The 17315-nt window shown below is 44.8% G+C and overlaps 1 pseudogene across 1 annotated transcript; it reads left to right on the plus strand.

Annotated features, from left to right (window-relative positions):
- The first annotated feature begins 6760 nt into the window (after positions 1-6760).
- On the plus strand, positions 6761-7642 carry LOC308458296 (RNA-binding protein 8A pseudogene; annotated as a pseudogene). Its single transcript has one exon. The product of its transcript is annotated as an RNA-binding protein 8A pseudogene (transcript).
- The last annotated feature ends 9673 nt before the right edge of the window (positions 7643-17315 follow it).

Below are 17315 nucleotides of genomic sequence, written 5' to 3' on the forward strand. Positions count from 1 at the left end.
CAGGATGGAATAGACATTGAACCAACACATGCAAAAGTGACATGAAGTGGAATCAGATTGGTCTGTCCATCTCTGCAACTACCATAATGACACTAAACAGGGAGCACCAAAGCTGTCTCAACCTGTGGACCAAATGCCCACGGTGCAATATTCTCGGCCTATGCCAATCAACTATGGCATTCTTCTGTAGCCATGTGCTTATTTATGTGTGTACAGGCTGCGAAGCATTATGGGAAGAGATGCAAAAACAAGTATACAGGCAGCACCAAATTCAAACTTGTCACAAGCATTTCAGCTTGTGTGGGGGAGTGATGCTCATTGGGAATACAACTTGCAAAAAGCAAGGTTTAACTCAGGGGTTGGCAACCTAAGGCCCATGGGCTGGAAGCAGCCCACAGAGGCCGTTTAACTGGCCCCCGAGCCACCCCTGAACCGAGCAGCCCACTCGACAAGTCCCCGTGCACTGCGCTAGTCTGGCGCAGCACAGGGACTCTCTTCTGCGGCTCCGGAAATCACTTCTGCACATGCCCAGATGCCGGAAATCACTTCTGCGCATGCCCAGACGCCAAAAATTGCTTCTGTGCGGCTGTCACCAATGGAAGCGAAAGCCTTGAAAAAAGTCAATATGGAGGTCAAATGGCCGAAATATTGGGAAATTTTGGAACAAGACGGAGATAGACTGAAATTGCAGAGTTTTGAAAAACTAAAAAACAAAGTGCGAGACTGGCTTCATTATTATCAAATAATGGAGGTATTTAAATTGGACAGGAAAATTGGCTTCCAGGTGGAAAGATCCAAATTAGAAACAGAATTGTTAGAACCCAAGACTAAGAACTTGTCAAGAATGTATAACTTGCTGCTGAAATGGAATACTCAAGATGAAACGGTAAAATCGGCTATGATTAAATGGGCACAGGACGTTGGTCATAACATTATGTTTGCTGACTGGGAACAGTTATGGACCACAGGTATGAAATTTACGGCATGTAATGCCTTAAGAGAGAATATTATGAAAATGATATACAGGTGGTACATAACCCCAGTCAAGCTTGCGAAAATCTATCACTTGCCCGATAACAAATGTTGGAAATGTAAAGAAATTGAAGGTACTTTTTTTCACCTTTGGTGGACGTGCCCAAAGATTAAGGCGTTCTGGGAAATGATATATAATGAATTAAAAAAGGTATTTAAGTATACCTTCCCCAAGAAACCAGAGGCCTTTCTCCTGGGCATAGTAGGCCAAATGGTGTTAAAAAAGGATAGAACTTTCTTTATGTATGCAACAACAGCAGCAAGAATACTCATCGCAAAGTATTGGAAGACACAAGAACTTCCGACGCTGGAGGAATGGCAGATGAAATTTATGGACTATATGGAATTGGCGGAAATGACTGGCAGAATCCGTGACCAGGGAGAAGAGTCGATGGAGGAAGACTGGAAGAAATTCAAAGACTATCTTCAGAAACATTGCAAAATTAAGGAATGTTAGAGTGATGTTGGATTGAAAATAAGTGGTTTCCAGCTGTACAGGTTAAAGTTAAGGATAGATTAAGATTAAAGATCAAGATTAAAGATGTTTAAAGAAATGGAAATTTGATAATAAAAGGGAAAAATTTAAAGCTATATGACATTAAGATCAAGGATTAGGTTTAAAAAAGTTGAAGTTATATATTTTAACATTTTATTAAATTAAAGATTGGGATTAAAAAAGTGGAAAAGAAACTGCTGGACAAATAATGTGGATTGGAATACAAAAGAGGGAGGTATGAGGAAGTCCAGAAAATAAGTAATTTAAAATTGGGAATGGAAAAGAGAGTTTGTTTTTAATTGTTATGTTTTGTGTTTTTATTGTTAAGTTTTGTATTGTTTTTTGTGTGTGTTGTTTTTCTTTTTTCTTTGTTTAAAACCTTAATAAAAAATTATTTTAAAAAAAAATTGCTTCTGTGCAGGCACGATTTTCGGCGTCTGGGCATGTGCAGAAGTGATTTCCGGCACTGCAGACATGCGCAGATGCAATTTCCGGCGTCGCGCTGCACTGCACAGAGTATCTCCATGGAGTGATCTGGCCCATGCCCAGTAAGCCTTGCCGACCCCTGGTTTAACTTCTCCCCCACCATGAAAACAATGAAACTCCTCCCCTGACACACATGTACTGATTTAAGCAGGAATTTTCACAGATTTGGCCAGCCCCTTATGCTGTGCTGTGTTCCCAACATTACCTGTCTTAAAAATATATATAGTAAAAACACAGTTGGCATTATGTGTAGCTAAGCCTTTAGTCTATTTTTTCTAAGTACAAATCAGCCCCATATCTGTCCTGCTACCACAACTTCTCTTACCCCAAACTTGCTGCAGGTAGAACCCAATCTGGAATTATTTCTAGAAGGCTAACCACTGCCTGGTTATTCTGTTGCAGCAAAAACAACAGCCGGCTTTGCTGCACATTAAAGACTAGGGTTGCTGTTTATTGCCATTCATCCTGGTTCGGAAAAGCTCTGCCGGATGGCACAATGAGGATGCAATGGAGGCAGCAAAGTATGCTCAGTGATGTTAGTCCTCACCAGTGTTTGACTGGAGTTTACCTCCACTCATGTTCAAGCTGTTTCCCAGCTTGTTTCCTCACCCTAAGCTATCACCCTACCAGGGACGGAAGTGGGCTCCACAAAGTGGAGGTTGTGTCAAAGGCCTGAGCCATCCAGATGTTCCACAAAGCGTGTTCTCCTTCATGGAGAGCACGTGTTGCGGTGGGGGCTGTCAGGACACTCCAAAGTTGGGGGCGGGCTAATTGATCGTTGGCCACTGATGCGATTGGGGCTTCCCTTGTTGTTGGGAGGAAGTTAATGTTGCCATTTGTTGATTGACAGCCAGAAATGCTAAAACTCCTTGCACGAGGCTAGGGCTTCCTCTTTTCGCCCGTGCATCGGATTGCCCGTCCCCCCCTCCCTAGAATTAGGGTTGTTCGCTTTGACCTTGCTATGCCTGTCATGGGGTCGTCTGCTCTTGGGGCAGGGGCCCGGTAGGAATTTTGTCCATCTGGCTGATTGGCTGGGGCCATTTGGTTTTTGCCTACTGCGTAGCAAATCGTCACAACTTGTAAGGTTGCAGTTAGGCATTGGTTTATGGTTTGGTTGGTTGAGGGGCATGGATTGGCTGTGCCTGCCCCTCTAGTGCTGCTGCTGCAAGGGATTCCGTTAAAGGAATTGGGGGCTAACTATTGCTTGTCCACTCTGTCAAGGGGGCTCGGGCCACTGCAAGAGCTCCTGGCTGCATTTGGGGAGGGCTGAGGGCAGGTTCCCTGCTCCGTCGCTACCCCCAAGTGTATTCCCCTTTTCTGACTTTCGCAGGCGTGCGGAATGTCAGTCTGTCCCCCATGGTGGAGGCAGATAGTCGCAACCAATGCCTAAGCAACCACTCACATTTTTGTATTTTAATAAAGTTGTGGCCAAAATTATGCCAAAACCCTTAAACAAAAAATTCTGTGTGAAGTGTGAGTTATTGGAGTGGCCCTGGGGACCTCGACACGCAAGTTGGCCAGGGCTTCGACAGGAGTGCCAGTCATAAACCAATTGGATCCATCAGCCTCCAAGTGTGGAACAGAAACTTCCAATGCAGGGAGTGCAGTAGACATGGGCATGGAAGAAGGGAAATGTGAAAACTGGAATGCAAAAGTAATGTCTTCTGCAGTACAACTGTCTCACATGCAAGGTGCTTTAAAAAGCAGCAATGCTCTACTAGTGGCCATCAATAATAACTAAGCCATGCCAAGTGCAGTAAGGATTTGCATAAAAGGCTAACCCAATTCACATTGTGCTTTTTTACAGCATATTGTGGCATGAACTTAAACAGAGCCCTCACAAGAGTAATTGTTCTCAATTAACACGGACTGGGAGAGTATCACACATCTTTTTCAAGGGTGCCATCATCTATTACTATATTCCGTGAGAGTGCGACAGTAATTTGCTCACCTTCTTTTCTCTGCAAACATCTCTTTTTAGGTGAGAAGTTAAATATTTATAAGGTTTCACTAGAGATTATTCCCTTTCTTTTGGAGATTCCTCCCCCCCCCCACCGCCTGTAGGAAACACACATCTGTCTAGCGCCTGCAAAAGGTACTTGCCCAATTAGTGCACAACAATTAAAAAAGGTCTATTCTAAACTCTTAATTGATATTTGGGGGATTCTCTAATATGGATTGCTCAGTCTGTGAGTTGCCATATGAAGCCTCGCCTATTTGCAGGATGTCATTCCTAAGGACACTGGGTTATTTCCTCATTGCTACAGGCCAGAAACTGGTATAAAAATGGCTGCCAAAGATTCATGTGGTTAGTAGGCTGCCTCCACAATGGGCATTTATTGTGGAATAGCCGTGCTTCATTCACTCACTTTTAAACAGGGCATCTGCACGGCATCATAATCAAAACCAGTGGCAGTGTTGGGGCAGGACTTTGAGGCAGGAGAAGACAGTCCCTCAAACACAGGAGGAATAAATGACCACATCTTGAAGTGAGGCAGCAGACATTACCAGCTCAAGAGGAGGCTCCCCGTAAGACCACTAAGTCCAGATTCCAAAATTACTTAAATACAATGCTGGTCAAAACACCCTCCTCCCATGTTTTATTCCCTCCACTCAGAAAATTTGACTTTATGGACAATTTGACAGAAGTGAACTACTGCACAATCCCCCCCCCCCAGCTGTTTTATGAGGATTTGACTAGTTATAACCTGCATTTCCTTCCTTTGTGGAAATTGGCTCTTCACTTTAACTGAAATATACTCAGAATTGAGTGTGAATTTCATGCTCTTTATTCAGCTCTTAGTAGCAATGAATGAAACTTTCCTCAAAATGTCTAGCTATATATACATTATTTACACAATGGACCCTGCGTGATTGGCTAATTCTGGGCTGCTCCTGTAGGCCAATCAGATTGCTGATTCACTTCATCCAGGAGCTGGATTAGGTGGCTCCTGCAGACCAATTAGACTGCTGCATTCTGGATCCTATTGTTCTAGGATTCAGCACATAACATTAACTCTTCCCTTTCTAACTGCCATTGCATTTATACCTGTTTCTCCACCCCCCCCGGGGGGGGGGGGAGTATCATGATTAGGAGTGCATTCCCTTACATCATGGTCCCCACCTCATATAATTGAAATGGCATTACAGTGGTACCTCGGGTTAAGTACTTAATTCGTTCTGGAGGTCTGTTCTTAACCTGAAACTGTTCTTAACCTGAAGCACCACTTTAGCTAATGGGGCCTCCCGCTGTTGCCGCGCCGCAGTAGCACGATTTCTGTTCTCATCCTGAAGCAAAGTTCTTAACCCAAGGTACTATTTCTGGGTTAGCGGAGTCTGTAACCTGAAGCGTATGTAACCTGAAGCGTATGTAACCCGAGGTACCACTGTATTTCAACATTTGAGGCTTGGGAATGAAGAACAGCTCACCTGGCTACAGAACAGATTCTGAAAGCAGAGGCTGGGATTCTTCTTCTAGATTAAAGCAGAACAGGATTGCTTGGTGCTGCTAAACCACCCACATCTGGAAGCAGCCCTACTCTTTGCAGAGAAAGCGGTAAAGAAAGAAAAAGGGTGAAGATGTGGGGAGTTCATTCCAAAGCTACGGAAGCAAGATAACAGCATCCTCTGGAGCTATTTTAAGAAAGCAGACATGCATTAAGAGTTAAATATCTGCACAGTTTGACAGTCACTCTGTAGCCTAGCAATATGTGTCCCCTTTAATGGTGCCAAGAATCTAGATTTCCTTCCTGTCCTATTGATTCTGTATAAAGCCACTGGGCAGTTGGAAAGCTACACTGAAGCGGAAAGTGAGAGTACTCTGTGCCCGGGAGGCTGGCGGGCTCTGAACACCCTGTAATTCCCCCACTTAATGGTTCCCATGTCTGGCCATTACATAGGGAATGTGAGAGGCTTGAAAGGCATGCAGATTGGGGTTGTGAAATACGCTGCCCTGTCACAATTGCTTGCCTTTTTAATTCATTCATTAATTCGTCAAATTGCTGCTACAGTTTTGCATCCTGTTCCCAGACAATGTAGTTCCCTGTTTCATAAAAACTTGTTAAGAAGTTTCTCTAATGCTCTCAAGAGAAAGCGGAGAGAAAAGTTCTCAAAAATGTTGCCGTGTTTCACCATTCAGATGGAGGCTGCCCTAGTGAGCTATTAGGGCTAGATCAATCATCATCCTAAGTAGGCCAGAGAGCACAGCCCCGGCTAAAAATAGGGTCCCTTCATTATCCCTCTGGCTGGCTATCACACATGAGATTATAACCCACAATTTCCAGGGAAAAGCCTACTGACACATGTATTTTTCTGTTATAAGTGCGTCTGATTCCTTTGTGTCACAGTCTCTTTGTGAATGTTTTGGCAGAGTAACTTCTGGGCTGTTACAGACTCTTTGCCAACACGCTCAACTATGAAAATGACCCTGTTCCAACAACCCTCTTCTTAAGACATCTTTATAGATTGATTTGGTGTTAATTAAAATTGTTAATCTCTACCCCACTCCGGGAACAAATAACCTCACAAATGCTCAGTGCAGCTGTTTGTTCTCAATTATCCCCTTTCTTACAAATCAGATTTTTGGAGATCTGGCTGTTCTACAGAACATGCCAGAAATGATATGCACGATGCTGAATGCACAAAGTGATCAATCTCGGCTGCAAATAACTCTGCTGAATTTAGCTGTGCCCTCAGTTTTCGTCGATATACTCCTCATTTATTAGTGATGTCTCATAGTATCATGTTAAGTGGTCATAACATGTACCCCATGGAGTGGCCAAGATGGCGGACGTACTGCACCTCCATGAGGCGGGCGGTGAGGACTTCGCCATGGACGAGGATGGTGACAAAAACATCCACAAACTGAAGGAACAAGAAAAGAAGAGGAAAGGTTTGGGTCAGAGAAGGGTTCCAGAGCCCAAGTCCGTGAGGATTACGACAGCATGGAGCAAGGTGGGGATGAGCCGGGCCCCCAGAGATTGGTGGAAGGCTGGATTCTCTTTGTCACGGGTGTCCATGAGGAGGCCACCGAAGAGGACATTCATGACAAGTTTGCAGAGTTCAGGGAAATCAAGAACCTCCACCTGAATCTTGACTGGCGGACAGGTTACCTGAAGGGCTACACCCTTGTAGAATATGAAACGTACAAAAAAGCCCAGGAAGCCATGGAGGGACTGAATGGACAAGACCTTATGGGGCAGCCAATCAGTGTGGATTGGTGTTTTCTCAGGGGACCTCCGAAAGGGAAGTGACGGGGTGGCTGTAGAAGGAGGAGCAGGAGTCCTGACAGAAGGAGGCGCTAAAGGTGGGGAGGGAGGTTCTCCTTTTTGCGATGCTTGTGGTGTTAAATCCTGGCAAACCAGAAAGAAATGCCCATCTGCACTAAGACCATATGCTTATATCTTTTTCTCCCCCCCCGCCCCCTGGTTAATTTTGTATTTACATAGTTTGATTATTTCTTAATTACTCTCAATCTGATGTCTCAGTTTACATGAGGTTTCCTGTTTTGGTGTCCTTGGACATATGTCGTCCTGTGTCTTGGTACAAGTCATTGTGCTTTTTAGTCTTTGAGAAGGGACTGTCTGAAAGCAATGTTCAGAATAAAAAGATTATGGACTTTTAAATATATACCGTATTTTTCGCTCCATAGGGCGCACCTGACCATAGGGCGCACCTAGTTTTCAGAGGGGGAAATCAAGGGAAAAAATATGATTCCCCCCCCCAGCTCTGGGAGCAGCGGGCAGGCTGCGCACAGCCTGTGCGCTTCTCCCAGACCTTCTCCCTGCTTTTGCGGGAGGTGGGGGAATTCCCCCATTTCCCGCAAAAGCCCACAGGAGCCATGCACCCTTTAAGGAGTGCACGGCTCCTGCGGGCTTTTCGACCAGGAGGGAGAAGGGACTGACACGGCCAGTCAGTCTCGCGTCCCCCCTCGGGGAAAAGCCCCCAAGAGCAGCGTGCTCTTTAAAGGGTATGCGGCTCCTGCGGGCTTTTCTATGAGGTGGGGGAATTCCCCCACCTCGTAGAAAAGCCAGCAGAAGCCACGCACCCCTTAAGGAGCGCACGGATCCTGCGGGCTTTTCGACCAGGAGGGAGAAGGGACTGACACTGCCAGTCAGTCCCTTCTCCCTTCTTGGGGAAAAGCCTCAAAGAGGTCGGGGAGCAGCGCAAAGGCGGCACACCGCCTTCCCGCTGCCCCCCGAGCTTGTGCGGCTGGCGGTGGGGGGAAGCGCTGCTATCCCCCACTGCCAGCCTCAAAGATCCCTGAAGCCTTTGGAGCGCAGCGGGACCTCGTGCTGCGCTCCAAAGGCTTCGGGTTCCTTTCGCTGACCCAAAGCCTTTGGAGCGCAGCGCGAGTTCCCGCTGCACTCCAAAGGCTTGAGGCTTCTAGGACAGCCTTTGTAACCTCCGGAGGGCAGCGGGGTGAAGGCACCCCGCTGCCCTGCGGAGGCTTTGCGCGGCCATCCCCAAGTTAGAATAGCGAGACGGAGCGCTCCGTCTCGCTGTTCTGGCTTCGGGAACAGCCTTTCTAGCCTCTGCAGGGCAGCAGGGTGAAGGCACCTCACTGCCCTGCAGAGGCTTTGCGCAGCTACCCCCAAGCTAGAAGAGTGAGACGGAGCGTTCCGCAGCGTTCCATCTCCATGTTCTGTCTTTGGGCTTAGCCGCGCAGCCTGCATTCACTCTATAGGACGCACACACATTTCCCCTTAATTTTTGGAGGGGAAAAAGTCCGTCCTATAGAGCGAAAAATACGATATATATATATAACATGCACCCCATTGGCAGAAGTGGGGGGTTGGCACGCTTGAACCTAACTGTGGCATAAAGCTAGGCCTGCACTTCTGTTTTCCTCTGTCATGGCTCCACAGTTCATGCACCCAGAATCATACCACAATGGGGGCTCTCCTGATTTTGGACTTGAAACTCCCTTCAACGCCAGCCAGCAGGGCTAGTGATCAGGTATTGTAGGGCTTGTAGCCGGGGCAGACTTTGGTAATCTTTCATTACATAGCACCCTATGCATGGGCAAAATATGGCACTCCAAATGGATCTTCTCAGTTATGGGTCTTCTCAATTTTGCGCCCCCTGGCCTAGGTGTCCTGTGTGGGGAAACCACTTGCAACACCCCCATCGTTCTGCCCAGACGCTGAGGTCCAGCGCTGAGGGCCTTCTGGCGGTTCCCTCACTGCGAGAAGCCAAGTTACAGGGAACCAGGCAGAGGGCCTTCTCGGTAGTGGCGCCCGCCCTGTGGAACGCCCTCCCATCAGATGTCAAAGAGAAAAACAACTACCAGACTTTTAGAAAACATCTGAAGGCAGCCTTGTTCAGGGAAGTTTTTAATGTGTGACATTTTAATGTATTTTTAATCTTTGTTGGAAGCCGCCCAGAGTGACTGGGGAAACCCAGCCAGATGGGCAGGATACAAATATTATTATTATTATTATTAGTAGTAGTAGTAGTAGTAGTAGTAGTAGTATTATATCAGGTGCTGCTTGTAATTCCACAGCCTCTGAAAGGCCACTGGTTCCCCATCCCTGTACTAGCGGCACAAGCAATTCCAAGATGGAGAACTCCATGTGGACTCGAGGTAGCAAGTGATGCCAATACTTTGGATCAAATCTATTTTTGTTTGTATTCTATATTTTGTCTTGCACAGGGCTCACAAAGTGGCTTGCAGAACACACAAACCTTAATATAAAGGCAAGAAAATAACCAACCTTTGAAATGATTAAGGAATCAAATATACATTTCACACAGTATAATGTTATAATGAATAAACTAGCAGTGAGGAAAAATCAGCCTAAATCTTCACATCAGCTAAAGGCCTATTTTTGTCACCCTTGAAGAAAAGGTTTGACATCAATGTATCAAGGAATTAAAAAGTCACAGAACTTTTCCAATCTCTCTCTCTCTCTCTCTCTCTCTCTCTCTCTCTCTGAGAAGGGTCTGAAATGCATAATTCCCCTTGTGGTCCAGAACTCCCTAGGACCTTTCTAAAACTTGAGAAGAAACGCCTGTTTTCTTGTGATAAATGAGAGGGCATATGTGTACCACAAATGTAGTCCTATTTAAAGTGACGGCGTGTTTCTCATCACAACCTCCAAGGAAGACAGGGAGGAGGTTTCACAAGGGTCCTCAGAATTCTCTCATAGAGGTCCATAACCCTGTCTCAGAATGACATTTCCTAGTTTTCCTCAGAGGATAGAGCCACAAAGTGATGTGTGGCAGGGAAGTCATGCCCTACATGGGCAAACTTTACTTCCAGACAGAAATACATACTCCAGGGAGCCAATACAGATCAAATGTGAATCCTTGAAGCACATCTACACTGGGAAATGAAAAAAGGTTTGTACACAGGTTTGTTCCCATGGCTGCAGTCCCGTACTCTGGGAGCAGCTCTGTCATCCTGTTCCTGCAGAGTCTGTGCAACCAAGCAGAGTGACAGGCTTTCCCTCTCAAATGGTGGTGGATCACTAGATTCAGTTTTGCTTTAAGCATCTGCTGTTACTTTGAAAAGTGCCAACTTGCATTCTAAAGTTTTGGAGGAGGTATGGTGGGAGTCCAGGCCTCATTACAATACCTATGAACTTAAAAGAGTTCCCCAGTTTGCTTTAATTCCTTTTGTTTGGGAGCATTCATGGTGCAGACATTTGAAAGCCTTGTGACCATTCAATAAGTTCTGTTTAAATATTTGCTGCAGGCCCTCCAAGTGTCCCTACTTTCCAGGGATAGTCCCAGATTTACAGAAGCCATCTTGATTTCTGATTTAATCCCGCAATGTTCCATTTTTCCTTAGGACGTCCATATTTTCACTGTAGAAATATTGGAGGATATAGTAGGAGGTCTGTGTTTTCATCAGAGAAATGTTGGAGAGTATGCAGTTATGTGACCCCTAAGCCATGGAGATAACTAACTATACAACCTTTAGAAGACATCCGAAGGCAACCCTGTATTATGTTTTAATGTATGTTGGAAGCCACCCAGAATGGCTGGGGGTGGGGTATAAATAATAAATGTATGGAATAGGACATCCCATCAGAGAAATGTTGGAGGGTATGATGCTGGCAAGTGTAACCTCCCAAACTGCAGTAACTTGTTACAATTTGTATGGTTGCATATATGTTGAGATGGAGCATGACTCCATCTAGACCCGGCATGGCGACCTGGATCCAGCCAGTAAGATGTCCTCTGTCCCCTGTGGGCCAAATGTAAAAGCTGGATGAGGCCACCCATTTGTCCTTTGCCTGACATCACAATGATATCAGGTGACTATTTTTTGCCGATGAAGATGATCATTAGGGCTTGCAGGGCATGAAGATGATCATCAGGGCTTGCAGAGAAGATGGAGCTATGCAAAAGCCCTGACAATCAGCTGATAATTGAAATTTGCATAGCTCCATGTGTAGGGCTTTGCAAGCTCTTATCATTCCTGTTCACTGTTGCAAAGGGCTTTGCAGCTGCTGCTTATCAGCTGATCAGTGGTGCCTGGAAACCCCCTTTGGCCTGATGTCAGGTGTAGGACAGGTGGATGTGGCTTGGCCCCAAAGGCCTCACAGGCCTAATGGGGAGGCCTAGCAGGCCCAATTAACTGAGCTTTTGCGAAAAGAAACTAGGCAAAATTAACAAGACATTGAAGTGAATGGATTCATGAATGCAGTGGGGGGAAATTGCAAAGAGAAGTAGAATAAAGAAGGTGGAAAATGTATGTAAAATATCCTCCAAACAACCGCTCTCCAACTTTCAGAGAACATATTCAAGTAGAGAAGTGTGGGGAGAACACTTAAATTTTACACGGCGCCTCTTTACATAATTAAGTGACTTACATCATTGTTCCATTAACTTTCTCAGCATCTTGAGCAGGAAAGGAGGCCAGTATATTATCCCCCAACCCTATTTCTAGCATTGAGACATGAAGAGAAAATGACTTGCACATGACCACCCAAGAAGCATATGAATAATCTACTGCATAGATCTCAGTCCTTTCTTGTCTCCCCAGCCCAACAATCACCCATGCAGTTCAGCTTCGGAAGAATTCTTTTCTTCATTTTACAGCCGGCGTTTCTAGAGTGAGAGCCAATGTCTGAGAAGGAAAACCCTCAAATGGTTTTCCAGTAAACTGAATCCAGGAGAACAAAGCAGATCCGCATGAAGGACATAAAATTGTGTTTTTGGTTTCATCCAGAAAAAAGTGGGCGTAGTCGATTTGTAAAAGGGTAAAGGAGGCCGAAGCCATGATGGCAAGACCCATAATAAATCAGTTTCAGAAAAGAATCCACTGGTATGTTCTCTTGCCCAAGCTGAGTGAGATAATTGGAAGCAATGCAGGAATACAATCTTGAACCTGCTCTTTTCCTTTCCTTTTCCATACGACTTCTACATAGGGAGCTTATAGGAATACTGTATTTTTCACTCCCAAAGATACACCCGACTATAAAACGCACCTAGTTTTTAGAGGAGGAAAACAAGAAAAAAAATATTCTGAACGAAACAGTGGATGTATGATTTTTGTGGTTCATGCTGTGGCCACAGACATGTGATTTGACGGTGAGTTTGGGGTAGCCCAATGCAAAAATCCTGAGGATCCAAGGGCTTTTACCTCCCCCCTCCAGGCAGCCTCCTTTATCTCTAGCTCCTTTATCTCCCTCCCCGATCGCTTGCCGTTCAACTGTTTCCTTTCAACACTCCCTTCCCTCTTGTTTGCCTTAGTGTCTTTTCCTTAGCTGGAGCAGTTTTTTGCTCCTCCTTTTCTTCTAATTTCTCTCCTCATTGCTTTAGTCTTCCTGTCTCCTCTCCTTGCAAGTTTGCTGTCTTTACCTCCCCCCCTCCCAGGCAGCCTCCTTTATTGCTAGCATCCCTTATCTCCCTCTGATCGTTTGCCGATCAGCGGCTTTGTTTCAACACCCACTTCCCTCTTTCAAAAAAAAGAGCATGATCTGCTTTTTGCCCCTGGGCAATTTGGCTCCAGGGACCGTGCATTCGCTCCATAAGACTTACTTTCCCCCCTTACTTTTTAGGAAGAAAAAAGTGCGTCTTATGGAGCGAAAAATACGGTACCTTTCAAGGGATCTTTGAGTTCTTCCTGGAAAGCAAAGTGTGAGAGGCCGTATCTCTCTTTGCTGCTCCACCTGTGAATGCTGTATTATAAAACCCATAAGAAAGAAACTGTAGGAGGCTGTACATTCCCGAGCCTGAAATTCAGTTCCTGAAATTCTAGGCAAGCTATTGATTTGCTGCAAATGGACGTGTTTTGTTAGGAAGCAAACGCGAAGGAGGAAGGCACGTGAAAGGAGAGTGGCGTTCCGAGGCGCAGCAGTGGTGCAGAACACGCCCCGGCTTTGCCTGTCCATTTCCTCCCTCTGAAGCCATGCTCGGTCTTCTGTTTCAAAAGCAGTTACTGCATTATTGATTTCCTAAATACGTTTTTTAAAAGCATTTAAAATTGGGCAATTAGTTACTGATTAATGCAGAATGTCAAAACAAGAACAATTGATTCGGCCAATTGATCAATTGATTCATAATTTCCTTGATAGCGCTGGATGTCTTTTGCTGTTGTTGTTGCCATTACCCTGGTCCTCACCTAGGGGCTGGGGAGGAGGGATGGGGGAAAGACTGCAGAGGAAGATTTACAGGCCTCCGAGGATTATGTTGGGTATGAAAGCCATTTCCAGTAATTGCTTGTTTATTAAAAGTAACCCGCTCTAAGAAAAAGCTTGTAATAGAGGAAACAGCAATAAGGAATAAAACATAATGGAGACCAAGTGTTGGGTTTAGTAGTTTTGCTATTAACCAGGCTAATAATGGAACCACAAACCACAAACCTAGAAAAGTCAATGTGAATAAGGGGAAATGATTTTGAGGAATCGAGAATAAAGGGACACTTCAACCTTTCCATGCTACTGCTCTCCATATTCTTCCAGCTATAGCTCCCACCAGTCCCAGCCAGTATGGCCAGTGGCCAGGGATGATGGGAGTTGCAGTACAAAACATTGGGAGGGCGCCAGACTGGGGGAGCCTGTTGTAGTTCTTGTTTATTTAAATAGTTTTATGTGACTGTCTTTTAATAACCGGGATGAAGATTAGCATTATGAGGGAGACATTCCTGATATGCAAGAGAGCTGGAAATGCCAAAAGAGGTTAAAGGTCAGCCTTCATCTTAAAGACAAGTTCAGCTCTGCCAAGGTAACTGTTAAGTTGTGGGTGAACATATCAGACGACACAGCGATTCTTCAAACAGGTCTTGTTTATTCACAGGCCAGAAGAGAACTGAACTGAAGGGTTCAGCCAGCCTGCTTATATAGAGCTCCAGTACCATGTTACTGTAACAACTTTCTAAAACTATCCAATCACTGAACGTCACTTTCGATCCTTCATTTGCACAACTATCTACAGTATCCCCTTGCTGGCCCAGGGTGAGAACTTCAGTACATAACAGTAACTATTAGCAGGCAATCAAGAAGAGGTTCTGGTTGCTATGGTTCAGTTCATACAGGTTGCAATATAAAATAAAGCCCAATGTTCCTTAGAAGAATAAGCACAGGTACTACAGTCATACCTCGGGTTACAGACGCTTGGGTTGTGCGATTTCAGGTTGCGCACCGCGCCAAACCTGGAAGTACCGGAACGCGTTACTTCCGGGTTTTGGCGCTTGCGCATGCGCAGAAGTGCCGAATCGTGACTCGCAGCGCTGCGGGTTGTGAACGTGCTTCCCGCACGGATCACGTTCGCAACCCAAGCGTCCACTGTACTACTAATTATTTATTATTTATACACCGCCCATGTGGCTGGGTTTCCCAAGAGAATATTAAAAACACAACAAAACTTCAAACATTAAAGACTTCCCTTTACAGGACTGCCTTCAGATGTCTTCTAAAAGTCAGATAGTTGTTTATTTATTTGACATCTGATAGGAGGGCATTCCACAGGGCGGGTGCTACCACCAAGAAGGCCCTCTGCCTGGTTGCTAAAAGGCTGACCACTTATGCAACACCAAAAAAGAGGACCTGAGGACACGGGCAAACAGATTTTCATAATATATCCTAATTTATACGTATTGATGCACAGTTAAGATATTCCCCCCCTTTTTTAAAATTAATAAACTTTAACATTACCCTGCACAAAAGCCCTTGCATGGATCTGCCTGCAATTGGGCAAACTTAATCCACTCTACAGGGGCTTCTTGGACTGCAAATTTCATTTGTGAAAAGGGGGAGAAGTTATAGGTGTTTTAGATTTTCCATTATAATAAATTGTGGGTGGGTGTGGGGAGGGAACAGTGTTCCAGATTTAATAGATCTGATCCGGACCCAATAATAAGTCAAACCAGGTCAGATCTAAGAAAGACCAGGTTGCTTTCTAATGTTATAGATCGAGACTGAAGGCAAATCTTGTGACCTGTGCATATTCCCAGTTTGTACCTAAAGTCTTATTCCAAAATTATTGTAAAAATGCTTTGCCTTAGTGAAAAAAAACACTGAAAAAGAATGTATATAACTAGTACATTGTATTCTTGCTCAAAATATTCCACAATACAGAAAAGCAAGCCAGGATGTTAGCATCACAGGAGGCATTTCAAATCATGTTAAATATATTGCTGTGGTTTTCACAGCTGGTAAAAGCAGGAAGCCCATCAAAAGCCATCCTGTTAACTTTCTATTTTCTTTCAGTTCAGACAGAAATCTGATACATTATTCAATTTTAATACGCCAATTCCAACACAGATGATAGAGTATATTCCCAGCACCTTTGCAAAATATTCTTGCTAGGCCTCACATCAGAAGCGGAAGATGCACTGCTTTGTGTGGTTACTTGGGTGTAAGGACTATTGAACGGGGTGCACTGGGGACTTACTTCTGAGTAACACTGCAGAGTCCTTCTAGCTTAATTTCAGTGGAGCTTTTATAGTAATGAATGTAAATCTCTTGTTAGTATTTACATTTATATACTGCATTTATATACTTCCATTCTGTTAAAGTTTAAATTTACAATTTAAAATGTTACAAGAAAAATTAAGTTACAGTCAACTAAAGCAGCAGCATTCATTGCTGGCCTCTTCAAGTAGCTCTGTCAAGTTAGCTTTTCCCCATTGGTGCTGCTCCTGTAATTCTGTTTTATTGTCATTCTGTTTTCTTTTTTATGGGAGCTAATTCTATTGTTAATTGGTGGGTAAAGGTAAAGGTAGAGGGACCCCTGACCATTAGGTCCAGTCGTGGCCGACTCTGGGGTTGCGGCGCTCATCTCACTTTATTGGCCAAGGGAGCCGGCGTACAGCTTCCGGGTCATGTGGCTAGCATGACTAAGCCACTTCTGGCGAAACCAGAGCAGCGCACGGAAACGCCGTTTACCTTCCCGCCGGAGCGGTACCTATTTATCTACTTGCACTTTGACGTGCTTTCAAACTGCTAGGTTGGCAGGAGCAGGGAGCGAGCAATGGGAGCTCACCCCATCGCGGGGATTCGAACTGCTGACCTTCTGATCGGCAAGTCCTAGGCTCTGTGGTTTAACCCACAGTGCTACCCGTGCCCCCAATTGGTGGGTAGGGGGCCCTATATTTTAAACAAACAACTTATTTAATAAGTGATTTATTGATTCAATTATAAAAGTGATGAGGGAATCTTTTTGGCTTGGTGGGCCAAGTCTCTCTCTGCCCCACCTTGTCAGGCCAACTTTGACAAGTAGTCAAAACGACCCATTTGTTAGTCCCCTGATGTCTTTAATCCCGCCCTCCTGTTACAGTCCCTTCTGCAATGTTCCCCAAATGCCTGACTGCCAGCCTGGATGCTGTTGGATGCAAGGGACCAGCTGTGTGATCAAGTTCCTCCTGGACAGCTCAGACACACAACTGCCCCACACAATGTCACATTAGGGTGGGGACAGATGAGTGGGGTTTGGAAAAATATCCTCGTGCGTCAAATTGGCACCCATGCCACCTGGCCAAATTTGGCCCATGGTTAGAGCTTCCCTACCCCCGATTTGTCAGAATATTTCTAAGCCACCAACTCATAAGAAGATCAAGGCGGTGTACAATAAAATCATTAAAACATCATAAATCTATTCTATTATGAAACTATAAAACCATAAATTACAGAACAAATGATCAATACTGAATCAAATTAATTCTCCAAGAATTGTTGCTGAAACAAATAGATTTCCAGCAGACCCCTGTTAATTAGATAACTGTGCTCATTGCATATCAAGATCAGGAATGAGTTAATTTCTGCAGTGCGGCACTTTGATTAAATCTGCAGGTGTTTTGAATCTTAAAGCTGATAACTGGCTACTCTCTACTTTTCATTCATTCATTCAT

Source organism: Podarcis pityusensis, assembly GCF_964106645.2.
Source record: "Podarcis pityusensis genome assembly, chromosome: 11".
Classification (NCBI taxonomy): domain Eukaryota; kingdom Metazoa; phylum Chordata; class Lepidosauria; order Squamata; family Lacertidae; genus Podarcis; species Podarcis pityusensis.